At 44.3% G+C, this 25,074-nt stretch overlaps 1 protein-coding gene across 6 annotated transcripts in view; it reads right to left on the bottom strand.

Moving 5' to 3' along the window:
* ZBTB38 (zinc finger and BTB domain containing 38) overlaps nt 1-20,150 on the bottom strand; it is a 130,830-nt gene extending 110,680 nt beyond the window's left edge. For 5 of the 6 annotated variants that reach the window (XM_084986693.1, XM_021068345.2, XM_084986697.1 and 2 more), the window contains exon 1: nt 19,882-20,150. The gene's annotated coding sequence lies outside the window, so the exon portion shown is untranslated. Of the gene's footprint in view, nt 1-1,584; nt 1,801-19,881 lie in introns of all 6 variants that reach the window. The other variant, XM_084986691.1, reaches the window with a different exon arrangement.
* Nucleotides 20,151-25,074: the final 4,924 nt, after the last annotated feature.

The raw sequence follows: 25,074 nt of genomic DNA, 5'->3' as shown, positions 1-25,074 counted from the left end.
TTGCTGTGTGATCTTAGGCAAGTTATCTAACCACTCTTTTCCTCAGTTTTTCCTAAAGTTGTTTGGAACATTAAATGAATTAATATATCATGTCCTCACTACTCTTTGCTGCTTCTATTACTTTTACTATGATTACTTGGCAGAGACTCAGCTAGGGAACTTCTAAACCCCAGCATTGCAGGGTCTTATCTTTGGGGCCATTACATTGTGTAGAGAGAACAAGGCTGTTGTTTTTTACAGGGAGGAGCGTGTGGGGGGAGAGACTATCTGGCTGCCAAGTTGGATAAGAGGCCAACTGCTCCTTTGTGCCATTTTATCAGTCACCATAGTTTCAGCCCCATCACTCACTCAGCTGCTCTTTATGAATTGCCTAGTGTCCCAAGTTCTGTCTTCCAAAAGACTTTTTTCTCCATTCTATGTGTCTCCGAACTCCCATTCATGTAATAAGTTTAGCTCCATCTGTTCTCTTTCTTCTGCCATCACTCATCTACCCTCCAGAAATTCTTTGAAATCTCTTATCTGCTGAGGGTTCCTCTGCCATTACTGGGTATTTGCTACTTTTAAAATATCATTATTGTCATTTTAGTGGGGGGCTGGTGAGGATAAAATTGAGCATGCTTCATCTGCCATCTTTAGTCATACATCCACATACTCTCTTGCCAGATACCAGGTTCCATGTGTGAAATCCTGGCTCTTTTACATGCCTTTCTTTCCATTGTAAGGTCCTTTAAGCTTGGGCAAGATGGGGAAGGGAGGGGAGAAAGGAAGTGGTAGCCAAAGTGACTTGCTATAGTTCATGGCTCTCAGAAGACACCCTCCTAATGCACTCCCCTCCTGCAATGAGACCGTCAATCTGCATTTGCAGTCAGCAAGATACATGGTTTTAGGCAAGGGTTCAGGAAAGATACTGCAAGTAACGATAAAAATAAATCACTTAAAGAGGGAGATATAAATTGCTTCCCAGTTTCAAAGTAGTTATTATGAGATTTCTTTTACTGTAACTACTCCCAGGTCATTCCTCCACGATGTTATTGCTGGAAGTCAGTATGTATTGCAGCTCAAGAATGAATGTGAGCTATTTCTGCAAAATACAAAATAGTAGTGGTTCTATTATGAATAACATTCATTCGTGGGTTTATGATGCACAATTTCCATTACATTTATCATATGAATATATTGAATAAAATTAAGCCGCTGCTTTGAAGCTCAAGATGGTAGAATTCACAACCATTTATGAAATTTATATATTGTAAAATTTTACTGGCAGGTCATAATAATTTCAAAAGATTACGAACTGCCCTTCAACAGATACAGATAATGATAGATTGTGTAAACACAACTCTAATTAAAGAATTTGCTAATGGCTAATCCATGTTAAAGAAAAATACATTTTAACCACAACGTATGTTATCAGTCAGGATCTAACCAGAACAACAGAAATTGCCACACATATTATAACCGAGGGGATTTAATGCAGAGAATTGGTTACACGATTGATGAGTGATCTGAGAAGTTTAGATTAGTGACAGTGGGAAGTCACTCCCAAGCCTGGGTCAGAGGGGAAGTCAGAGGAGATGGTGTTACCAGAGCCCAGAGGCTGGGGTCACTGATGGTAGCGGGAACCACAGCTGGCCTTTCTGGCAGAGGCTGAAGCCTCGTTACAGATACTGTCAGAAATATCATAGGAGGGCAGGAAGCTTCCTGAGAGAGCAACACCTTGGCCTTTCCTTTCATTGGCTGCGCCTGGCTGGAACCCATGTGACCTGGCAGCCGGGAAAAATTCTGCAGTGGCCAGCCTCCCTGAGACACAGAGCAGAGAAGAGGAAAGTGAGGAATGGATTTGAAACCAATGGGCCCATGATCTATATAACATGTACAGAGTATTATACATAGTATAGACATTCCTTAGATTAAATATATGTCTGTCTAATATAAATATATGTACATATACCTCTGCAGCTCTGTTTGCACTCAGATTAAATTGGACCCATAGTCTTGGCCAGTTGAGACAGGACTATCTTAATGGGTTAAAATCAAGTTCAAATGCACCATAAACTATTACTAATACAGCTATCAATTAAACAACATTTTTATTTTTTAAATCAGGAAACCTATCAACCAGCCTTTGGACATGAAAACCATATCCCTCCTCTCATTTTATCTCTAATCCTAATGCTAGAAGCATATAGTCTAATATGCACAACTACAATGTCCATGATGGCATAAATGTCCACCCACACAGAACCCACAGACTGTATGGCTTTTAAACCAAAACCACCTAAGTTTGAGTTTCTTTGGTAAATTTCATGAGACTAGAAAAGAATAATCTGAAACCTGGGCTTCGCAAAAAAAAAAAAAAAAAAAAAAGAGAATAGTCCTTTGACTCTTTACAAAAGCTAGTAGTGGAAGTGCTGAGCTGGCTGTTTTCCCACACTAATTTCCTCCTGGCAGAGGGCAGAATAAAACATTCACAGTGGACAGTGCCTTCTTTCAGAGATTCTGAAACCTGCAGGGTACGTGCAGGAGCCTTGAGCCTCAGTCTCCTTTAGATGAGAGCATTAAGCCATAAAGGAAACCAGGAGAGTTTGAGAGATGCCTTCCGCCTGTGTTTTCTAGAAAGTCTGATGGCGGGCTACACAGAGTGGGCCAGGCTGAGCCAGACTGGACACTGACTCATTTCCTATTTACCCTCAGTCTCAGCATCTCACCCCAACTCCTCTCTGCTCCCTTAGCAAGACTTTCAAGCCAAGAGGAAATAAAAACATCAAGAAGCTATGGACTGCTGCTGCCTTTTTCACCCTCGACTTTTGTTGCAATGGAACAATAGCTTGGATGAACAAAAAGGAACCGTACAGTTAATGCTAAGTAACTATAATAAAAATGGGTAGAAAGGTGAAAGAGCAGAACCAATGAAAGGGGGAGGAGTTAAAGAAACTTCCCCAGCGTTTATTTCTTCGCTGCTACCCTCACCCTCTCCCCATTCTCAAGGTTATTCGCAAAGAAAGTTTCCTGGTAACTGGCTAGCGAAGCTGGCCAGTCACGAAGAACGTTAGACTAGCTGGACTCCAAAACTAGTTAAGTCAGAGTCTCTGGGGTGAGATGCAGGCGTCAGTATTTTTAAAATTCCAGTCATTCTGATGCAGAGGCAGGATGGAAAACCTCTGAAGAGGGCAGAACATGGCTAAAGGTGAACAGCAGGAGTTTGGGAGGTGCTGGCTTTTAACTGGTAAGAAATCATAGTCATTTAGAGCGCTGGCTACCAGTAGGGGGTTGTTCCAGGAAATTTCTTCCCACATAGTGGCCTGAGTAAGCCAGAAACTGCCATCCCTCCCGCCGCTGAGGACAGGCACTGCCTTTGGGTCACAGGGTGATCTTTTCCCCTGGGAGGCCTAAGGGCACGTCAAGGCGTAGGGGTGTGTTTTCAGTGGCCACCTGATTTGTGCGGCTTGAGGGGTAGGTTAAGGGTGAGGGAGGGATGAAAAAGGAAACTAACGTTGGAAACGTATGTGCGTTCGGCACTGGGACCAGCGCTCCCACATCTTCCGCTCCCAGACAGGCAGGCAGGCACGCACGCGTGCTCACCCACGCATTGCAACCTACACAGCTTTTTTGAGTTCAGGGAGAAGTCACGTGCCAACGCACGGATGCTAAGAGGGAGAACCGGGTAAGAGGCGGGAGTACTCTCCTCGCACAATAAGGATAATTAGTTCACACGAAATTGGGCCAAAGTTGAATGAACCAGAGTACTGTGAATCGCAAATGCAGGCAGATGGGGCTGGGAAAAGAAAATTCTTATTCTTGCAGCAGGAGGTTTGCTTGGCTTTAAATATTGCGCGGAACTCCAATATTATAAAGAACTCCGAGTTCCGATCGTGGCTCAGCGGAAATGAATCTGACTAGCATCCATAAGGACACAGGTTCGATTCCTGGCCTCATTCCGTGGGTTAAGGATCCAGCATTGCTGTGAGTTGTGGTATAGGCCAGCGGCTACAGCTCTGATTTGACCCCTAGCCTGGGAACCTCCATATGAGTCAGGGTGCGGCCCTAAAAAAGACAAAAAAAAAGTTATAAAGAACTCAATCTGTATAATATTGATATATTATTTAATATAACTATATTTAATATTTTATATATTCACAATTCACTTCATTCACTTCATTTTTATCATTTTTTCAGCTTCAGAACACCACCTTTTTCAGTGCTCACATCCCTGCATCCTGGCATTCCCCAGCAGGCAGAGTTTACACCTTCTCAGCACAGGTGATCTAATATCAGCTGTCCAAGCCTATATGTTCCTACATGAGAGCAGCTCTGTGGTCACTCCACACCTGTGTCCCCAGGACCAACACTGACCAACCCTTTCATAGCACTTGTTTTTTGGTTTTTGTTTTTAATGTTCTGCCATCCCAGGAACACTGCATCCCTTTCCCACAGGAACCACCAGAGCTTCTTCCTAGATCAAACAGACATCTCTCCAGAGTGGCTGCCTCATCTTTTCAAGCCACCCAGATACAGTTTTATCCAATTTCTTTCTTTTGCAAAAGTTCTCAGAAGCACATCTGGGGAGGCGTGTTGCGAACTCTTGGCAATACACAGTAAAGTCCAGATCCTTGATGACAAAAAGTGTCCAGAAATATATCTGGCCCAGCTACCCTCTCAGGAAGATGGGAAATTACCTTTATGTCTTCTCGGTATTAACACAAGGGCTTCTTGCCATACCAACTATGGCAGGCAGAATAATGCCCCCTCAGAGATGTCCACGTCTTAATCCCCAGAACCTGTGAATGTTTCTTACATGGCAAAGCACCCTTTGCAGAATTAAGATTGAGAACCTTGAGACGGGGAGGTTATGGTGGATTGTCCAGGTGAGCACAGTGTAATCACAAGAGTCCTTCAAAGCAGAGAGCCTTCCTCAGCTGTAGAAAATGGGAGGGAGAGGCGACTATGGAAGAAGGGCCACAAGGACACAAGGCTGCTGGCTTTGAAGATGGAGGACGAGGGCCGTGAGCCAAGGAAGGGGACCAGCTTCCTGAGCTGGGGAGGGCAGGGAAATGGCTTCTCCCCTGGAGCCTCCGTAAAGAAACACATGTGTCAGAAACACAGCTTACACCTTGACTTTTGCCCAGTGGGACCCATGTCAGACTCCTGACCCACAGAACCATCACATAAACATGTATTTTAAGTTCACTAGGTAGGTGGTGATTTTTACAGTAACCATGGAAAACTATTACAGAGCTGCCAGAGTTGACCACAGTTTCAGGTCTCCTGTCCTGCAATTACTAGAATACAAAATAAACCTGGAGAAAAAAACCAAAACATAGTACACCTGGGTTCCTGTGGCAACTGGGATACATCAGGTAGATTCTCTGCTTTGGATGTGCCATCATAGCCACATTTACCAGAGTTCCAAGGGTCTAAGTTTTCTCCCTTCTACTGTTAGAGGTTCTTGGGTGGAAAAGTTGGAGACTCCCTGACAAGATAATTCATTGGCTTCATTCATGGAATTCACGCAATGGGGCATGAAGACAAAGGAGACAACTGACGTGACTCTGAGTCATGTAACCTCAAGATTATACTGCATTTGAGGCAGAGCTTTAGCGGATATTCTTTAGCCAGAAGGAGGATCATACTTTGAAAGCTGCCTCGTCCTGGCTCCACTGTGGTTACTTAAGATGTCAGTTCATTTCTTTCTCTGCATTGGTCCCAGAATCTTCCACCTGTTCTGTCCTGGACTCTTCAACCAACAGGGGCCCTTAGGCTGGACAGAGCAGCAGACGATGCATGGATAAGAAGCCTAAGCATGTTGTGGTCTTAGGTGCCATTTTCCAGAATCTGTGCCCCCTCAGGGAGAAGCAGTCCACCAACTTGGTCCCCTTTGCTCAGAGTCCTTTTCCTCTGCCATCTCTTACCTCCCCCACTCCTAGGAGTTGCCCAGCTCTGTGGCCTGGCTGGCTCCTGTTTTGGCCTTGTGTTATCGTCTAAGCTCCTATGGACCTATGTCTGCTCCTACCACACTGACTTTTATGACTTAACACCAAATTCAGAGCTCCCCAGGGATGCTTCTGCCCTGCTCCTTGGATGGAACTCCTTGGAATTGTGAAGAAGGTCACAAGGTTACCCTGGAATCTGACCGTACTACTGAGGTCTTTGATGCTGTGAATTGCCCATTTTTCCCTTTGCCAATTTTTTTTCCTTTGCCAAATTTTTAATTGGGTTATTTGTCTTTTTATTATTAAGAGTTTTTACACATTCTAAACACAAGTCCCTCATCAGAATTGTAATTTGCAGAGTTCTTTGGTGTCTCAGCAGATTAAGGATACAGCATTGTCGCTGCTGTGGATCTGGTTACTGCTATGGCTTAGGTTCCATCCCTGGCCCGGGAACTTCTACATGCCGTGGGCAGAGCAAAAAGAAAAAAAAAAGAAAAAAGTATATATATATATACACATATGTATATATATAGTTTGCAAATATTTGGGCTGTCTTTGGATGCTTCTTAATCATCCTTATACCCATAGTCTCTGGCATAGTGGGTATTCAAAAATTAAATACTTATTGAATTCAACTAAATTCCTCTTAGGCCCTTTAGGCGAAGTCTTTAAACCATCTTTTTCACGCTCCACTCAACTTTCTTTCTTAGAATATAAGAAGATACAAATAAAACTGGGAGTTCCCATCATGGTGCAGCAGAAACAAATCTGACTAGGAACCATGAGGTTATGGATTTGATCCCTGGCCTCACTCAGTGGGTTAAAGATCCAGTGTTGCCATGAGCTGTGGTATAGGTTGCAGACATGGCTCAGATCCTATGTTGCTGAGGCTGTGACCAGTGGCTACGACCAGTGGCTCCAGCTCTGATTCGACCTTAGCCTGGGAATGTCCATATACTGTGGGTGCAGCCCTAAAATGCAAAAAACAAACAAAAAAAAACCCTGAAGAATATGAAAAATTTGGACCGGGCATATGCATTTTTTTTTCTTTAAATGTAAAATGTAAGTGGGGCTTTTTTGGGTGTTTTGTTTTGTTTTGCTGTGCTTTTTAGCGCCGCACCCATGGCACATGGAAGTTCCCTGGCTAGGGGTCAAATCAGAGCTACAACTGCCAACCTATGCCATAGTCACGGCCACACCAGATCCGAGCTGCATCTGTAACCTACATCACAGCTCACAGCAATGCCAAATCCTTTAACCCACTGAGTGTGGCCTAGGATTGAACATGAATCCTCATGGATAACAGTCAGGCTTATTACCAGTGAGCCGCAACGGAAACTTCCTGTAAGTGGTTTTTAAACAACAGATTTTAACAAATCTCTTAACTTCTCCATGCCTCTGCTGTAAATTGGAGACCGTTTTAGAGATTGAACATGATCATCTCTAAGCTTGCTTCTACCCTAACATTTAATAAGTTTAATAACAGCAAAGATCAAGACCATTTTTGGAGCAAGCCTAGAATAATCACCATGTCTGTCTTGCTTGCTGCTGTGCTCCAAGCACAACGCACTGTGAGCTACACATAGTAGGTGATAAACTAGATGAATAGTTTTACTCAATTCCCAGTAATCTGTAAATGTATCAGTGGCTCTCCCAAATGTATCTGTAGTGTGGATTCTGTCCTGATGGATCCATTGCTGATTTAACACTTCCATCTGCAGGTCTCAATGACAATGTGACAAAAACAGAACTCTTGATTCTCCACACCTCCCCGAATTCACTCCCCCACTCCCCACCCCATATCAGGCCTTTTAGTTTCAGTAAGTGGTACCATCTCCAATAGATGCTCTGGCTAAAACCTCAGACTCATCCTTATCTGCACTTCTTCCTCCTTAAGGGGATGTCCAATTCATCACAAAGCCTTATAAGTTCTACCTTCAAAACAGATTCCTGATCCAGCCATTTCTCACCATCTCCACAGCTTACCACTCTGGTCCAAGCTACTGTCTTCCTGGGATTCCTACAGTGGCCTTCTTTTTTTTTTTTTTTTTTTTTTTTTTTTGTCTTTTGTCTTTTTGTCTGTTGTTGTTGTTGTTGCTGCTATTTCTTGGGCCACCCCCGCGGCATATGGAGGTTCCCAGGCTAGGGGTTGAATCGGAGCTGTAGCCACCGGCCTATGCCAGAGCCACAGCAACGCAGGATCCGAGCCGCGTCTGCAACCTACACCACAGCTCACGGCAACGCCGGATCGTTAACCCACTGAGCAAGGGCAGGGACCGAACCCGCAACCTCATGGTTCCTAGTCGGATTCGTTAACCACTGCGCCACGACGGGAACTCCCTACTACAGTGGCCTTCTAACTGATGTCCTGGAATCTGCTCTACCCCACCTATAACCTTCATATAGGAGACTGGATGATTCTCTAAACACTTAAGCCATATCTGACCTCTTTCCTGTTCAAAACTCTCCACTCAGAATCCACCCAAAGTCCTAAGCATAGCCTAGAAAGCTCAAGGGATCGGGGCCTGGCTTCTTTCTGATCTGACCCCCATGTCTCTCTGCCTGGCTGGCTCTAGTCTGGCCCTTTTGGACTTCTTATGCTCCTTGAACACACCCAGCATGCACTACCTCAGGGCCTTTACACCTGAGGATCTTTACCTGGTTCACCTGAGATTTTAGCCTGGTTTACTCCCTTGCTTCTTTTAGCTCTCTGCCTGGATGTCCCCACCTCAGGGAGGCCTTATCCAATACGCTTTTACAACTCATCGTACTCCTATTCTGCTTTATATTCATTCATAGTCCTTAGCATCCCGTAAGGTACAGTATGTATTTGTGTGTTTACTTTTGTTTTTCTTTTTAGGGTGGCACCTGTGGCATGTGGAAGTTCCTGGACGAGGGGTCAAATCAGAGTTGCAGCTGCAGGCCTGTACCACAGCCACACAATGCTGGATCCCAGCCACATTTGTGACCTACACCTCAGCTTGTGGCAACCCTGGATTCTTAACCCACTGAGTGAGGTCAGGGATCAAAGTCACATTCTTACGGACACTATGTTGGGTTCTTAACCCACTGAGCCCCAACAGGAACTCCTGTGTGCTTACTTAATCACCGCCTTGATTAAAATGTTAGCTTGATTCTCTCTTTGTTTACTGCTTTGTTTACTGCCGTATTCCTGCCACTGGGTATAATTTCCAGCACATTACAGACATTCAATAAATACTGTTGACTAAATAAATAAATCGATGGTATCACAATTTATCATCTGAGGCCAAGCCCTGGGTTTGTGCCATGGCTCTCCACTCAGTAACTGAACAGTTTGGGCAAATTGTCTAACCTTTCTACAGCTCAGGTTTTTCATCTGTGAAATTGAACTTAAAGTCCCCTAGTGGGAAAAACTGTAATTGTAATGTATACATGTAAGGATAACCTGATCCCCTTGCTGTACAGTGGGAAAAAAAAAAAAAAAAAAAAAAAAAGTCCCCTAGTGGCCTAGGCATTAAGGACTTGGCATTATCACTGCTGTGGCTTGCATTTGATCCTTGGCCCAGGAACTTCCACATGCCACAGGTGCAGGGTGGGGGTGGGGAAGCTAGTAATACCTATTGTGAAGGACATTGCAGGGCTCAGAGATAAGGGATGAAAGTGCCTGATATTAAGCGCTCACTTCATAGACCTATAATTACCCATAAAAGTAAATATCCTTCTTAATGCATTACTTGGTTGAGGGACAAAGGAGGTCATCAAATCTTCACTCTTAGAACCAGAACTTATTACTGGAAAATGGCACACTAGAGGCACAGAAAAAAGGAATCCGTTTCAGGGCAGGAGACTCAGAGAGCTGAGTTTATACATCAGCCAGAGTAGCTAGGCTTAGAGAGACCACTTCCAAAGTCAAGTCAAGGCACTGCCTTGTTCTGTGGACAGCAGCAGGGTTGGAGTCAATGACTCAAAATGACCTCAGCTTTTGTCTATTCTGGTCCTGTGACTGGACCCCAGGTCACACCTTGTCTAGGATTATAATTTCCTTTGCTGCTTTCTGCTAAGAGGCCCGTTGACACGGTGAAATACCGTAGGCCACTGCCAAAGAGGAGGCATTTCAACACGTTGTGACACACAGAGATCTTCAACACACACTGCTGAGTGAAAATCTCAAGTTGTAGATGAGACATATCTGTACGACACACACCAAGCAACACTCTACTAGACTGTGTACAGGTAGCACAATGACCTGAAGGATGAGCCTTCCACTGTTGGCTAATTGTTCAAAATCAACCAAGTGTTTTGTTTGAATGTACTTTTCCTCTCCATAGATAAGGTTCACTTGTCAGGTAGGGTGGAATCAACCAGTTAACCAGGCATGTCTAAGCAGGACATCATACGTGCAGAGGGATATCATACATGCAGAGGGTGATTGGTGATGCTTGGGCTTGGCAAAGGTACAAGGGAGATGGTTCAAACTACAAGACATTGTTCCTGCCTCAGAGAGTGCCTTATCCCTGTGTGGAGAAAAGATACCTAAGTGCCAAATGTGGAACAGACAGAGGTACTATACTTTTTTTTTTTTTTTTTAGGGCCGCACCCACGGCATATGAAGGTTCCCAGGCTAGGGATCGAATTGGAGCTACAGCTGCCAGCCACAGCCACAGCAACACCAGATCCAAGTCGCTTCTGCAAACTACACCACAGCACACGGCAGCCCCGGATCCTCAACCCACTGAGCAAGTCCAGGGGTTGAACCTGCATCCTCATGGATGCTCATCAGATTTGTTAGCTAGTGAGCCAAGATGGGAACTCCAGAGGTATTACACTTTTACAGTGACATCCCATCCCAGGAGAAACTAAAGTCAATGAAACCATATATTTTGATGGCAAGAAAGAAAGAGAGGAAGGGAGGGAGGGAAGGAAGGAAGAAAGGAAGAAGGGGAGGGAGAGAGGAAGGATGGAGTGAGGGAGGGATGGGAGGGCAGGGCAGGGCTGAGGAGCTGGGGGAAGAGAAGGGCAGGGCAAGGGGAAGATTTTATGTTGTGGGTTATCCCCTCCCCACATTCCTAAGAGGAGGTGCCTTAGAGAGAACATGCATTTCCCTGTGGAGCTTTGTAACTGAGAATGGATCTAATGTTTGAAGATTTTTTTCATAAAACATGGCCACTGAATGCATAGTAATCACATCCCTTGGTTGTCAGCCAAAACTGCAGTGTGCTTTGGTGCTAAAGCAAAAACTGGCTGTGTCAGGCTTGCAGAGAGACATATGTGTCCCATACCTTATGGGGGATTTAAAGGATTTTCCAGAGACATTTTGATTACATGTATTTTCATTTTACACGCTGGCTTCAGACACTACCCTGCACATAAGACACTGCACTGTGTATGAAGGCCTCGTGTGTTCTGACTTCTCTGATGTCAAAGCTGAGAGACCGGTGACCCAGACCTCATCCAATGCTGCAAATTCCACACTAGGGGGAGGAAAAGAGGTTGCAGTCTCCAGGGGAAGCAAGATTCTCACATGAAACTACCCCCTGCAACATTCCTGTGTTTGAACAATGGACATGAGGGCTCAATTGCAGCAAAGGGTTGGTGTGCCTGTGGGAGCACCAGGCCCGCCTGCCTGTCCAGTACCCTGCACCCCTGGTCTGCTGCAGCCAGCCTATCCTGTAACACATCCTGACCCCCCGGAGACGCTTCCCCTCTACTCTGCACAGACTGCACCAGTCACCCTCTGGTCACCCCTCCCCGGTTTCCCTCTTACAAGGTGAGCTGAGGGACAACTGGTCAGAGGGCTGCAGGCTCTGGTATCAGGAGGACCTTTAGATTCTGGTGGCCACCTCAAGCACATGGAGTGGGGTTGCAAGCAGAAGCCAACAGAGAGAAGCAGGGTAAAGGAGGCCTGAGATGAGTAACCAAGCTGGTGAGTGGCTGCCCCTGGCCTTCCTCGCCTGTGCCTCATGCCTCACACTGCCCAGCCCCTCTCACTGAGCTGGTCTGCTCCTTTCTGTCTTTAGCATCCAAACAAGGCTTCACTGCCTGGCTTCAAGCCAACCCCCGGGGGCCTCAGAGGCCTGCATAGAAGAGAAGGTCTAACTGCTTGGACCATTCACTTCAGCGTTTCCATTACTTGTGACCTCTGGTGACCCAAAATGCAAACTTCTAGAATTCAGATGGTTTCAGCAAGTTCATTTGTCCCTTTCTTACAGGCTAGATCTTTTTTTCCTGGTTCTGTGTAAAGTGCCCACCCTTTTAAGTCAAATCCCTTTTCCGGTAATTTCTCAGGGCTACAGGCATACTTTTCAATGGTGGGTGTGAATTTTTTCCTATAGTTTATCACAATAGGTGTGGAAATAATAACAGTGGGGTAAAATTATTTTCAGATTTTCAGCACAAACAAAATTTTTTGGCAACACCTGCGGCATATGGAAGTTCCCAGGCCAGGAACTGAATCTGAGCCACAGCTGAGGCCATGCTGAATCCTTAACGCACTGAACAGCAGTGGAAACTCCCAGAATTTTTTAAAAAATTAATGGCACGAGGAGTTCCCCTTGTGGCTCAATGGTAACGAACCTGACTAGTTTCCATGAGGATGCGGGTTCAATCCCTGGTCTTGCTCAGTGGGTTAAAGGATCCAGCATTGCCATGAGCTGTGGTGTAGGTTGCTGATGTGGCTCAGATCCCATGTTGCTGTGACCGTGGCATAGGCTGACAGCTACAGCTCCAGTCTGACCCCTGGCCTGAGAACTTCCATATGCGGAGGGCGCAACCCTAAAAAAAGACAAAAACAAAAAATTAACATTATGTGAAATCTCCATACAGAAGAGACACAAGGCTACTGAGCTCTGGGTTTCTTCTCTCTGCACCCCTCCTCCACTAGCAACCACAGGCTCCCCTAAAACCCCAGGGCCCTGGGAACAAACATTAGGTGCATTGTTCAGGGCGGCAGCTTGTTTCATCCTTATCTCAGGCAAACATCAAGCAGCACCCATTACATATAACAGACATACTACAGCCTGCCCCAAGCTCTGGAAGCGCTCTGGAAACTCACCAAAGTGAAAGACACATCCCCAAAACAAAGGAGAGGCAGGGCAGATAAGATGCCAGCAGCCGTCAACCAGAGCCCTGCCCAGTACAATGTGTCACAAGTACACTTAGGGCCCAGAGAAGGGAGGAGAGGCCGGCTAGAAATTGCAGGGCTTCCTCAGGGTTTCTGTAGATTTGCATATGAAGACAGAGTAAAATCTGAGGAGTGGGAGTGGTGAGTGCATCCAGATAGGAGGAGAAGCACCAGCAAGGGTGGAAATGTCTGTCCTGTGTCCAGGGGATGGTTAGCTGATGAATCTGGTTGGAGAACAGGGCATTTGGAATGGGAAAATGGAAGGAGTCAGAATTTGAATGAAAGGCTAGGAAAATTCAACTCATTTCCGAGACCATCAAGAGCTCTGAAAGAATCAACTTAGGAGAAAAAAAAAAAAAAAAAAACATTAGGAAAAAGAAAAACAAGATAAGAGCAAAAACCAGACGTCAAGCTGTTCACATGTCTTCAGGAAAAGAGAAGGGTCAGCAGAGGGAAACTTTGATGACACATTTTCCACTGCTGACCCTCCCCCTAAAAGGGACACATGCCTTGTGACCAACAAAGACAAAATGCATTATCTCCACTTAATCATCACACATCAAGCAGCGAGGTGACTCATGTAAAGTCACCCAGCTAAGGACTCCAGGGGTCTTGGCTCACAGGTCTTCTCAGAAGATTCCTCTCCAGCAAGGACACATGATCTCCAGACTCTTGTGCAGGGGCTGGTGAGAACAGTCTCCCACTAGCTCTTGTGCTTCTCAGACCTTCCTCTTTCTGCCCAAATCCAGGAATGGGGAACACCCCAACTCCCTCCGAGCCCAGCCTCGGCTTACAGCTCCAGCTTATGACACACAGCCAGAGGAATTCAGAGAAGAATGGCCTTCTGTTGAAACCTCTCCAAGATCATCACAGTGAAACACCCACACAGGACATGCACACACAGGCATGAGCAATAGTGATGAATGGGTCCTGGAAGGGTGAGGGCTGCACTCCATCTGCCCTGATGCTACTTAACTTCCCTGGGGATGATGGTTTAAGATGTTCCCTCACCAGACATAGTTTGGCCGTAACATTTGGGCTGGCCACCTCTCTCTGCCTCCGTGTCCCTTACATAATCAAGAATCCAGAGACAGGGGGAGGATGGGCGAGAAATGAGGTATAGAGTCTGAGTATCTTGCACAAGGTCATCAGACAAGGGGCTACATTGGCTCCCCTCTCATCCTGCTCCTCGAGTTCCAGAGGCTAGGTTCTGTCCAACAGAATGGACCAGAATGACATCATCAGAAAAGGGGACAAAGAGGAAGGCAGACAGCACTGCACATCCCTAATCAGGTGGAGGAAGGCTTTCCCGGAGGAGACTGTGCTGGACTTCCCAGCACCTCTGCTGAATTCCCAGGAGTCTGTTCCTGACACACTGGGGGCTGAGGGGAGGGCACCTTACAGTCAGGAGAGCGTGTCAACCGCAGTTCAGCCAGTGACTCAGCACTGGTGGGAAGGTCAGACCTCCCTGAGGGCACCGGCCTGCAGTCAACACTGGGCTTATCCACTTCCCAACATCCGCCCTCACATGTGAGGAGTAAACTCCTCCCGGTGACTGTGCTGCTTCTCTTCCGTAATACGCATGCCATCTCCCTTTCACTGGTTCTCTAATCCAACTAGTTTTCTAAATTTACAATAGTGTGCACCTGAATAAAAAAAAAATCTCAGTACCAAAGGCTGTTCAATAAAAATAAGCAATAGAGGTTTAAGGATAAATTTCTAGTTCTTGACAGACACACTAGTGTAGGGCAGCTTCACACACTTCCCATTTTTGCAAGAAACTAACCCGATTTGTGTGTCCTTCCGCTTTCGCGCTCCTTCACCCCAGCCCTAAGCTCTGGCCCCGGGACTGCCTGATCACATGGCAACAAAGTTCATAATGCCTTTGTTCTGTTCTAGAAATAGAATTGATTGTGCTTCATCTAAAGCTTGATTCTTAGAATTGAAAACAAACCACCAGCGCTTACGATATTTTGGTTGTGTACAAATTGTTCCCTCCAGAGGAAAGTGGACACCCTCAGAGAAGGACATGCAGACATACCACTAAACTTGCGCTGCTCCAAGGAAAATAAAATTAACGAAGTTGGGAGGACTGGGGAGGGGATGGAGTGGAGGGAGCATTCAAGTTATTTTTCCTCAGCATGGTGAAGGCATGTTTCTAACTCCTATCCTTGAGTTGGCACGAAGAATGGAAGGAACAACATCCGGGACCTTCATACATGGACTATTCATCTGCATTTTTTGAGCACCAATTACGCTCTGTATACAATGCTAAGCATTTAAGATGCATACAAGAACAGTACCCACCTTCACAATCTCCCGAGGGAGAGGGAAAATCAAAGGCAGTGTGCAAAGAGTAAACACTCCAAGAAATAAGGGTGTTTTATTTGGTTTGGTTCACTGCTGTGTTTTTAGTCTTTAGCCAATCACGGTATGACTGAGCATGATGCCTGAGGTATGGACAATGGAAGGGCGTGGACTGGACCTCTAAGGAGGATCCCTGAGGGTGCTCGCCTCAGGTTTGAAAGCTCAGAGAACGTTCCCAAAGAGAGTTTGGGTTGGATGTTGAAACCCAAGTTGGAGGAGGACATGGGAAGAAACTGCGCAAGGGTTTTCCAAGTAGTCTGGTGGAAGCAGAAGTTGAGTTTGAGAACATGGCATGAGATGAGGGGAGAATGACAAGATGAGGCAATTCACAAAGGGGCTTGGGTGGCGGGCTGATGAACCTGGCCTCCATGCCAGGGGTGACAGGGAATTTTGGAGGGCTGTCGGCAGGGGAGTGGCAGGGTGGCAGGTCAGGTCTGTGTGGTAGAGACCACTGTGTGTGAGGGGAGTGGGGGCTGAATGGGTGGTGGGGGTGGGCTTGAGGTGGGAGTGTAGTTGGGGGCTAAGGCTGTCTCTGGGATGAGACATAGTAAGAAGTCAAACTAAGGTTCTGAGGTTGGAGAGAAGAGCTCAGCTCTGATAAATATTTAGGAGGTAGAATCTGCACAATTCCATAGCTGCGTGGCTTTGAGGGATAGCTCAGCACAGGGTGGGTTCTTGACCTGGGTGGCTGAGGGGGTGGTGGCATCAGTCACAAAAAGAAAGATTAAAAGAGCATGGGTTCAGCCAGTTTTGAAGAGTGCATGTGGGGATGTCTTTAGGCAAGTGAATCTATGCACAGATGAGAGAATTATGGCAAGTGGTGGATGAAGCTGAGGACAGAAAGTTGTAGGGTCACAGGCACATGAAAGTGTGTGAGAAACACCACTTGCAAAGATGGATAGACACAGGGAAGTCCATGGAGACTGGGAAGGTTGACCACTGTTTCATTGTGGGTGTGTGTGTGAATGAATGAATGAATCAATCAATCAGCCAATGTGTATATCAAATGATTTATCCCTGCCTTTCCTCCTGGCTTCTCTCTCTGGAAGTAACTTCAAGCACTAGACTGTACAACTAGAATCTGTCCCCATTAATCTTGGGGTAGCAGCCACCAGAGGCACCACCTAAACTTGATGTGATTATATACTTTCTCATGGATTTTCAGGAAGTGCTGGAGATCACAAGGAGCCCTACTGTTAACAACTTACCTTAGTGTGGTACATTTGTCACAACTAATGAACCAATAGTGATACATTATTATCAACTAAAGTCCATACTTTATTCAGATTTTCATAATTCTTAGGTAATGTCATTTTTTTTTTTTTTTTTTTTGGTTCTAGGAAAGCATTCAGGATACCATATTACATTTAGTTATCATACCTCCTGAGGCTTCTCTGGGCTGTGATAGTTTCTCACACTTTCCTTGTTTTTGATGACCTTCACAGTTTTGTTGTATTTTTTGGTTTTTTGGGTTTTTTTTGGCTGAACCCACAGCATGCAGAAGTTCCTGGGCCAGGGGTCAAATCCAGGCCAGAGCAGCAAGCTGAGCTGCTGAAGTGACAACACCACATCCTTAACCCGCTGCCCACAAGGGAACTCCGACCTTGACAGTTTTGAAGACTACTGATCAGGTATTTATAGGCCTTCCTTCAATTTGTGTTTATCTTATGTTTTTCTCATTATTAGACTGGGGTTATAGGTTTTAGAGAGGAAGACCATAGAGGCAAAGTGCCATTTTCATGACATCATGTCAAGGTGCAAATCATCAACATGAGGTATCACTGTTGATGGTGACCTTGATCACCTGGCTGAGGTCGTGTTGGTCAGGTCTCTCCACTGTAAAGTTCACCTTCCACAGTGTGATCTTTGGAAGGAAGTCGTACTGTATAGCTCCCCTTAAGGAATGAAGAGTTATGTTCCCCCTCCTTGAGGGAGCAGGCAGTTAGCTCTTTAAATCTCATCTGGCCTTTTCGTTTGAAGGACATCTCTCCAGCTTCCTTTCCTGTCTTTCAGATACTCTTTTAGGAACACACAGACCTGTCAACTATGGAGCCAAACTTTAAAGGGAACTTTTATGGAATTTAACATTTCTAAATGTATCCATGAACACCTCAAAATACCATGTGATGCGGTCAAAATGCAGTAGTGATTTCCCTCCAGGGAGGCACTGGTTTACTGCTGCCTCCAGAAATGGAAGTTCCCTTTGAGGCAAACCTGGAAGGATGTCTAGTCCAGGGGCCCATCTGGCAAGCGCTCATGTCTTGTCCACCCTACTGGTGTCATGGATGAGGCTGGCCTAACTGAAAAGTCAGGAATAAGTGAAAATCCCCCACAAGAGGAAGAATCAGAAAGCAAGTACTTGAAAAGAATGATGCTGCTTCGTTGTATGATAGAGATCATGTCCTCCTTTGTTCCATTGCCAGTACTCACCCCTATAATCCAAGAGCATCACAGCAAAGACACACAACATGGCCAGAGAATGCATCATAAAAAGGAAGTAAGGTAAAGAATTTTACACCAAGACTGTAGAAAAAAGATTATTATTTTAAAGACATAAGGAAACTCCAGCAAGCATAAGTACCATGTGAGTTAGAAAACATAGCATTTGTATCTCGGCATGATAACATTTTATAATTTAATTTAAAAGTATTGTACCCTGGTAAGATAAGGAACCCCCTGCCTTGGGGCCTTCCAATGTCTGCATGCTTCTGCCTCCTGGGGCCTCTCTGCAGGGTGAGGAAAAGCAAGAAGTGACAAGCCAACTGTTTTTCTCTCTCACTTTATTTTCCTCCTTATTGCCTGGACTTTGAAGTTCAATGTCATGTAAACATTAACTTGCTTCTTAAATAAAGCCACAAAAAGCAAACTGTAGTCTGAGCATATGAATTATCCAAACTCTTTCCCATGAGCTCTAAGGAGTCTAATTTCTTCTCTACCAGTATATTCTATCTCGTTGATTTAGCTTCGAAATAGTCTTAAATTACGATTATTATTATTTTGTTATTTTGATTGTTAATACACATTACGTTTCTTGTAAAATATATTAAGATTAAAAAATAATTTGATTTATAGGAGAAAAAAACCCATGTTAAATGGCAGTACAAGTAGCAAAAGATGTGACAGAAATTATCACTGGCTGAAATTTGGGACCCACTGAACTCTTGTACTAGTCAGTTTCATAGGTGAAATTTATGGCACATAAAAAGCCTGTATCATCTTAGTATAGCTATGAGAACACCCCACAGCAGCTAAGAAAGTACCCTTCAAAACAAACTACATGCCTCATTAATACAATCTTTGCAAGACTGATGTCAAAATGGAGTTTTCTCTGAATTTGCCTTGGAAATGTTTTTTGATTTTTCTCCTCGGTTATATTTTATTTTCCCCAAACTAAAATCACATAAAATTATAGTGACTTCTCCTGACATTGAGAACTTTAATACATGTCACTAGCTGAGCTGCTGAAGGAACAATTCCTTAGTTTTGAGATTTTGATTTTATAAAAATGATATATCTTAATTATTCCTCTTCTACTTCCATCACAGTGGTGTGTTCTTTTGCCATATACCTGTCATTTAGAGCTATTTTTCTGGACCTCAACTGAGTAGCTTGTGTGATCTCAAAGAAGTGAAAGACTTATACTTAAAAAAAAAAAAGTTAATTTCCTTAATCTTTTTCTTTTTCTGCACTGAGATGTTTTTCCTTGATATATAATTAAATACGTTTGAACATTTGCTGAATTTCTGTGTGGTTAATCCCTCTCAACGGCAGGAAACCTAGATATCTGTAAATTTCTTCAATGCAGTTTCTGATTAGTTGGCCTTTTCTAAACACCAAACTGACTAGTTGCAGTCAATTCTATTACCTCTATGTCCAGCTTGCATTTACCCATAAATAAATGGGTAGTGTTTTAATTTGCTCTGGAGAATGGGGCATAGAGAGAACAAATGGCTATGACACTATAGAGTTTTGAATTTATCTTAAAATATGACCACTGCTGTTTATCTTTATGCTTAAGTTCCAAAGAGTACCTTTTTGTTGCTTTTTAGTTGTCTACTGTTATTTTATCTTTATAAATACATTATTCAACATGCAAAGTGACTTAATTTGTTTTATTGATTCTAGGTGTCAATGAGTGCAATGAATCAGCTTTGAAAACACGACTATGTTATCATCATATTATTTCTGAATAATGCATTACGTGCTTTCCATTCATGCCATTCTCCAATCCCTCCCTTTCTCTCTCCTTCCTTTGTCAAACATTTATTAAGCACCTTCCTGTCCAGCACTATGCTAATACATTGAGAATCAATCATGAATAGACTCTCAGTCCCCCCATGAAACTTATTCTATTGATCAAATTTTTTTTCCTTACTGTTTATTCCAAAGGTCATTTGGACAAAACACACTAATGAAATTCCATGGGAAAGAAAGCAAATATGGACAGCTTGCACTGACTTGGAGAAAAAGTATGTCACCAACCTTTAGCTGTTGCAGAGACTCTTTCTTCTTTGGAGGCTTGCGCCTCAACAGCTCTTCTTTTCCCAAGGAACTGACTCTGGGGAGGGCATTCTTCCTCCTCTAGCATAAATAACCTTGGCTGGGAATGTGTGGATGGACACCAATCAGATGAGACCCAGAGCAGCAGGAGAACCCTCTTAGAAACCTTAGGTGCCCACACTCGTTTGGTGTGGCTGCATGAGGCCTCTGGTACAGAGCTCCTGTCGAAAACCACAAATGCACAGGAAATTGGGGAAAATCAGATAAAGGCAAACCATTAAATGACACATGAACAGAAAGGAAACAGTTAAGAATTAACCCAAATTAATTTAAGGCTATAAGAGCGGGTGGTGCAACGGTTTAGTTAATAAGTAGCTGGTCTCCAAAGCCAGGGCATCTGAACCAAATGACTAAGGGCTTTTAGAGCCACTGGGGGCAGGTAGAAGGAGAAATGGACTGACACAGAGAGAAACACAAACTGCTTGGGAAGTGGGAGCAGGCTCTGTATCCTGGACACGGATACATTCATATACACATTCATCTACCCATACATACATCTGCGGATCCATTCAGCAAATACTTGTTGAGTACCACTGTTCTAGATGATGGTGCTAAGGTTATAGGGGTAAGCACCACCCTGAAATGCTGGAGCCTCCTGGAGGCACAGTGAACAGTGGGCTAGAATTTAGGTAGGAAGCATACAAAGGAAAAGGCAATATTGAAACCTGAGTCTGTTGAACTTGGCTAGATCTTTTGGCATGGCAGGGCCCAAAGAACCTTCCAGTGGAACAGGCTGTCACCTACTCCCTCATCCTTTCCCTAGTCTGAGGTTGTCGCCCTCTTTTATCATTCTCTTAGCCTAGTGAGACCCTGTCACCACCAATATCTTCAGGCTCAGGCCCATCTAAACTCAGGCCTCCAGATGGCTACCCTCTTGCTGTGTTTTCTCTGTATGTGCACATCCTTGGTGTATCTCTTGTGTGTCCAAATTTACTTTTTTAATAAAACCAGTCAGGTTGGATTCGGACCCATTCTAATAGCCTCATTTAACTTAATCCCCTTTTTAAGGGCCCCATCTCCAAATACAGTCACATTCTGAAGTAACAGGTCTTTAATACATGAAATTGGAAGGATATGATTCAGCCCATAACCCCACTTCCCCACATCCCGAAGATTTTTGCTGTCTGGCTGCCCTGCAATTCACTGTGTGGAAAAATGGCATGAACCACAGAGAAAGCCAGGGACCACAGAGCCCTCTACTTCCTAAAAGAATGACTGCCTCAGGAGTTCCTGTCGTGGCGCAGTGGTTAACTAATCCGACTAGGAACCATGAGGTTGCGGGTTGGGTCCCTGCCCTTGCTTAGTGGGTTAACGATCCAGCGTTGCCGTGAGCTGTGGTGTAGGTTGCAGACGCGGCTCGGATCCTGCATTGCTGTGGCTCTGGCATAGGCCGGTGGCTACAGCTCTGATTCGACCCCTATGCCTGGGAACCTCCATATGCTACGGGAGCAGCCCAAGAAATAGCAAAAAGACAAAAAAAAAAAAAAAAAAAAAAAAAAAGAATGACTGCCTCAAACAAAAAGAGAAGAGAAAGAGTCTTGGGATCTGCACCTCCTTATGCATACCTACAATCTATTGCAGAAAGAGCCCTCCTTCATGACCTGCCAGAATCTGAAGCAACTTCCTGAGTTTTAAGATTTACAATAGCCAAGAAATGAAAGCAACCTAAATGTCCATCAACAGAGGATTGGATAAAGAAGATGTGGTACATATATACAATGGAATACTACTCAGCAATAAAAAGGACAAGATAATGCCATTTGTAGCAACATGGTTGGACCTAGAAATTATACTAGTGAAGTTAGACAGTCAAAGACAAACATCATATGATATTACTTACATATAGAATATAAAAAAAAGGATACAAATGATCTTATTTGTTTTGTTTGTCTTTTGTCTTTTTAGGGCCACAGTGGCAGCATATGGAGGTTCCCAGGCTAGGGGTCTAATTGGAGCTGTAGCTGCTGGCCTATGCAAGAGCCACAGCAACGCAGGATCCGAGCCACATCTGCAACCTACACCACAGCTCATGGCATCACCGGATCCTTAACCCACTGAGCAAGGCCATGGATCAAACCCGAAACCTCGTGGTTCCCAGTCAGATTTGTTTCCGCTGCACCACGACGGAAACTCCAAATGATCTTCTTTGTAGAACAGAAACTGAAAAACATACAGTTGCCAGGGGGACAGGTTGTGGGGGCTGAGGGACGGACTGGGGGTTTGGGATTGGCATATGCACACTGAGGTATAGGGAATGATTGGCCAACTGGGACCTGCTGATTAGCACAGGGAACTCTACCCGATGTTCTGTGATAATCTATGTGGGGAAAGGATCTGAAAGAGAATAGATGTGCGTACATGTAGAACTGAACCGCTTTGTTGTACAGCAGAAATTATCACAACCTTGTAAATCAACTATATTTCAACAAAACATTAAAAAATTAAAATTTTTATTAAAAAAAAAAAGAGTGACAGAGGAAGTTTCTACTAGAGGCAGCTGAGATGCCTATTTTGTACCTTAGGATGACATGGGAAACATACAAACCTTTGCCAGCCAAAGGAGACTTCAAAGATCTCGGTTGCTTTAGAGGCAAACTACAATGTAATAACAGAACCAGGACAAGAGGAAGTGAAAGAACTTCTGCAAGGCACAGTTAGCAGTAGCGCTCTGAAAAGTAGTGTTTCCTGTTTGCTGCAAACCTCCTTCTTCCACAGGGGCCTTGCTTGGTGTTCTCAGGTCCTGTTGCCAGTGGCTCTGGGTCAGTTCACTGAAAGTTGTTTCCATTTTACCTTCCTAGCCCTTCCCATTCCACCCCTTCCCCTCCCGCTTATCAAGTTTCTTCAGTTGTTTCTAATTTGTCTCAGTCTTCCCCCGCCCTTTGTTCTCACTTCCCCCAGTCCTTTCCAGTACCTTTTGGTTCCTCCAAACCCTGGGTGCTTTCCCCCTCACCCATCAATTCCAGTCCCGCCAAATCACTCCCAGTCCCATAGATCGTTCCCCTCACACACCTGTCCTTTAGTCCCTCCCACTAGGTCATTCCCTAGCCCCTCCCACTGTTTCCTAGCCACCTCTACTACCTCAAATAGGTGCTTTTAAAATTCCATACCTTGTTTTTTATAATTATTTTTTTCTATTATAGTTGGTTTACAATGTTCTGACAATTTTCTACTGTACAGCAAAGTGACCCAGTCACACACACTCACACACATTTTTTCTCACATTATCCTCCATCATGCTCCATCACAAGTGACTAAATATAGTTCTCAGTGCTATACAGCATGATCTCATATCCATTCCAAAGGCAATAGTTTGCATCTCTAGATTCCCAGTCCACCCCACTCCCTCCCCCTCAGCAACCACAAGTCTGTTCTCCAAGTCCACGAGTTTATTTTCTGTGGAAAGGTTCATTTGTGTCACAGATTCCAGATATAAGTGATATCATATGGTACTTGTCTTCTCTTTCTGACTTACTTCACTTAGTATGAAGATTCTCTAGTTCCATCCATGTTGCTGCAAATGGCATTATTTTGCTCTTTTTTATGGCTGAGTAGTATTCCATTGTGTATATATACATCTTCTCAATCCATTCATCTGTCAATGGACATTTAGGTTGTTTCCATGTCTTGGCTATTGTGAATAGTGCTGCAATGAACATACGGGTGCATGTGTCTTTTTCAAGGAAAAGTTTTCTCCGGATATATGCCCAAGAGTGGGGTTGCTGGGTCATACAGTAGTTCTGTGTATAGATTTCTAAGGTACCTCCATACTGTTCTCCATAATGGTTGTACCAGCTTACATCCCCACCAACAGCGAAGGAAGGTTCCCTTTTCTCCCCACCCTCTCCAGCATTTGTCATCTGTGGACTTATTAATGACGGCCATTCTGACTGGTGTGAGGTGGTATCTCATGGTAGTTTTGATTTGCATTTCTCTAATAAGTGATGTTGAGCATCTTTTCATGTGCTTGTTGGCTGTATCAATTTATACTCACATCAACACTGAATTCTATGGAAAGGCTTGATGTCAGACACACCTTCATCAAACCTGTTACTCCCTTCAACTTTTTTTAATGGCTGTTTCCATGGAATATGGAAATTCCCGGGCCAGCAATTGAATCTAACAGCTGCAACTCATGCCACAGTTGTGGCAACACCAGATCCTTTAACCCACTGCTCAGGGCTGGGGATCAAACTCACACCTCTGCAGCTACCTGAGCTGTTGCAAATGGATTCTTAAAACATTATGCCACAGAGGGAATTCATTCCTTTTTCTTCCTTTTTTTTTTTTTTTTGCACCCTTGACATGCAAAAGTTCCTGGGCCAAGGATCAAACCAGTGCCACACATGTAACCAGAGCCACATCAATGACAATGTCAGATCATTAATCTGCTGGGCCACCAGGGAACTCCCCCTACTACTCTTTTTTAACCATCTGATAATATGTTGTGAAAATAAACACATTCCTGCTGTTTTATCTTGTTTTTTTTTTTTTTTTTTTTTTTTTTTTTTTTTTTTTTTTTTTTGGCTTTTTAGGGCCACATCAAGGCACATAGAGGTTCCCAGACTAGGGACTGAATTGGAGCTATAGCTACCGGCCTACACCACAGCCACAGCAACACCAGATCTGAGCTGCGTCTGCGACCTACACCACTGCTCATGGCAATGCCAGATCCTTAACCCATTGAGCGAGGCCAGGAATCAAACCGGTGTCTTCATGGATACCAGTCAGGTTTGTTTCTGCTGAGCCACGACCGGAACTCCTTATCTTGTATTTCCTTGATTACCAATAATGTTGAGAACCTTGTCAGATGTTTTTTGGTCAACTGTATCTTTGAATCTGCAGATTGCCTGTTCATATTCTTTGTCCATTTTTCAATTAGGTTGCCTTTTTCTTATTGATTTACATATTTGGGCTATTAATCTTTTATATATCACGACTATTTTCTCCTAGATGTCCCTTTTGTGTGTGTGTGTGTGTGTGTGTGTGTGTGTGTGTCCTTTTGCATTTTCTAGGGCCACACTTGTGGCATATGGAGGTTCCCAGGCTAGGGGTCTAATCAGAGCTGTAGCTGCCAGCCTATACCAGAGCCACAACAACGCGGGATCTGAGCCACGT

The sequence above is a fragment of the Sus scrofa genome, chromosome 13 (assembly GCF_054392235.1).
Source record: "Sus scrofa isolate SSC_HxYL_T2T_F1_AM1 chromosome 13, Sscrofa_HxYL_maternal_Yorkshire_Landrace_v2.0, whole genome shotgun sequence".
In the NCBI taxonomy this organism is placed as follows: Eukaryota; Metazoa; Chordata; class Mammalia; order Artiodactyla; family Suidae; genus Sus; species Sus scrofa.
This window is presented reverse-complemented; position numbering and strand designations above follow the sequence as displayed.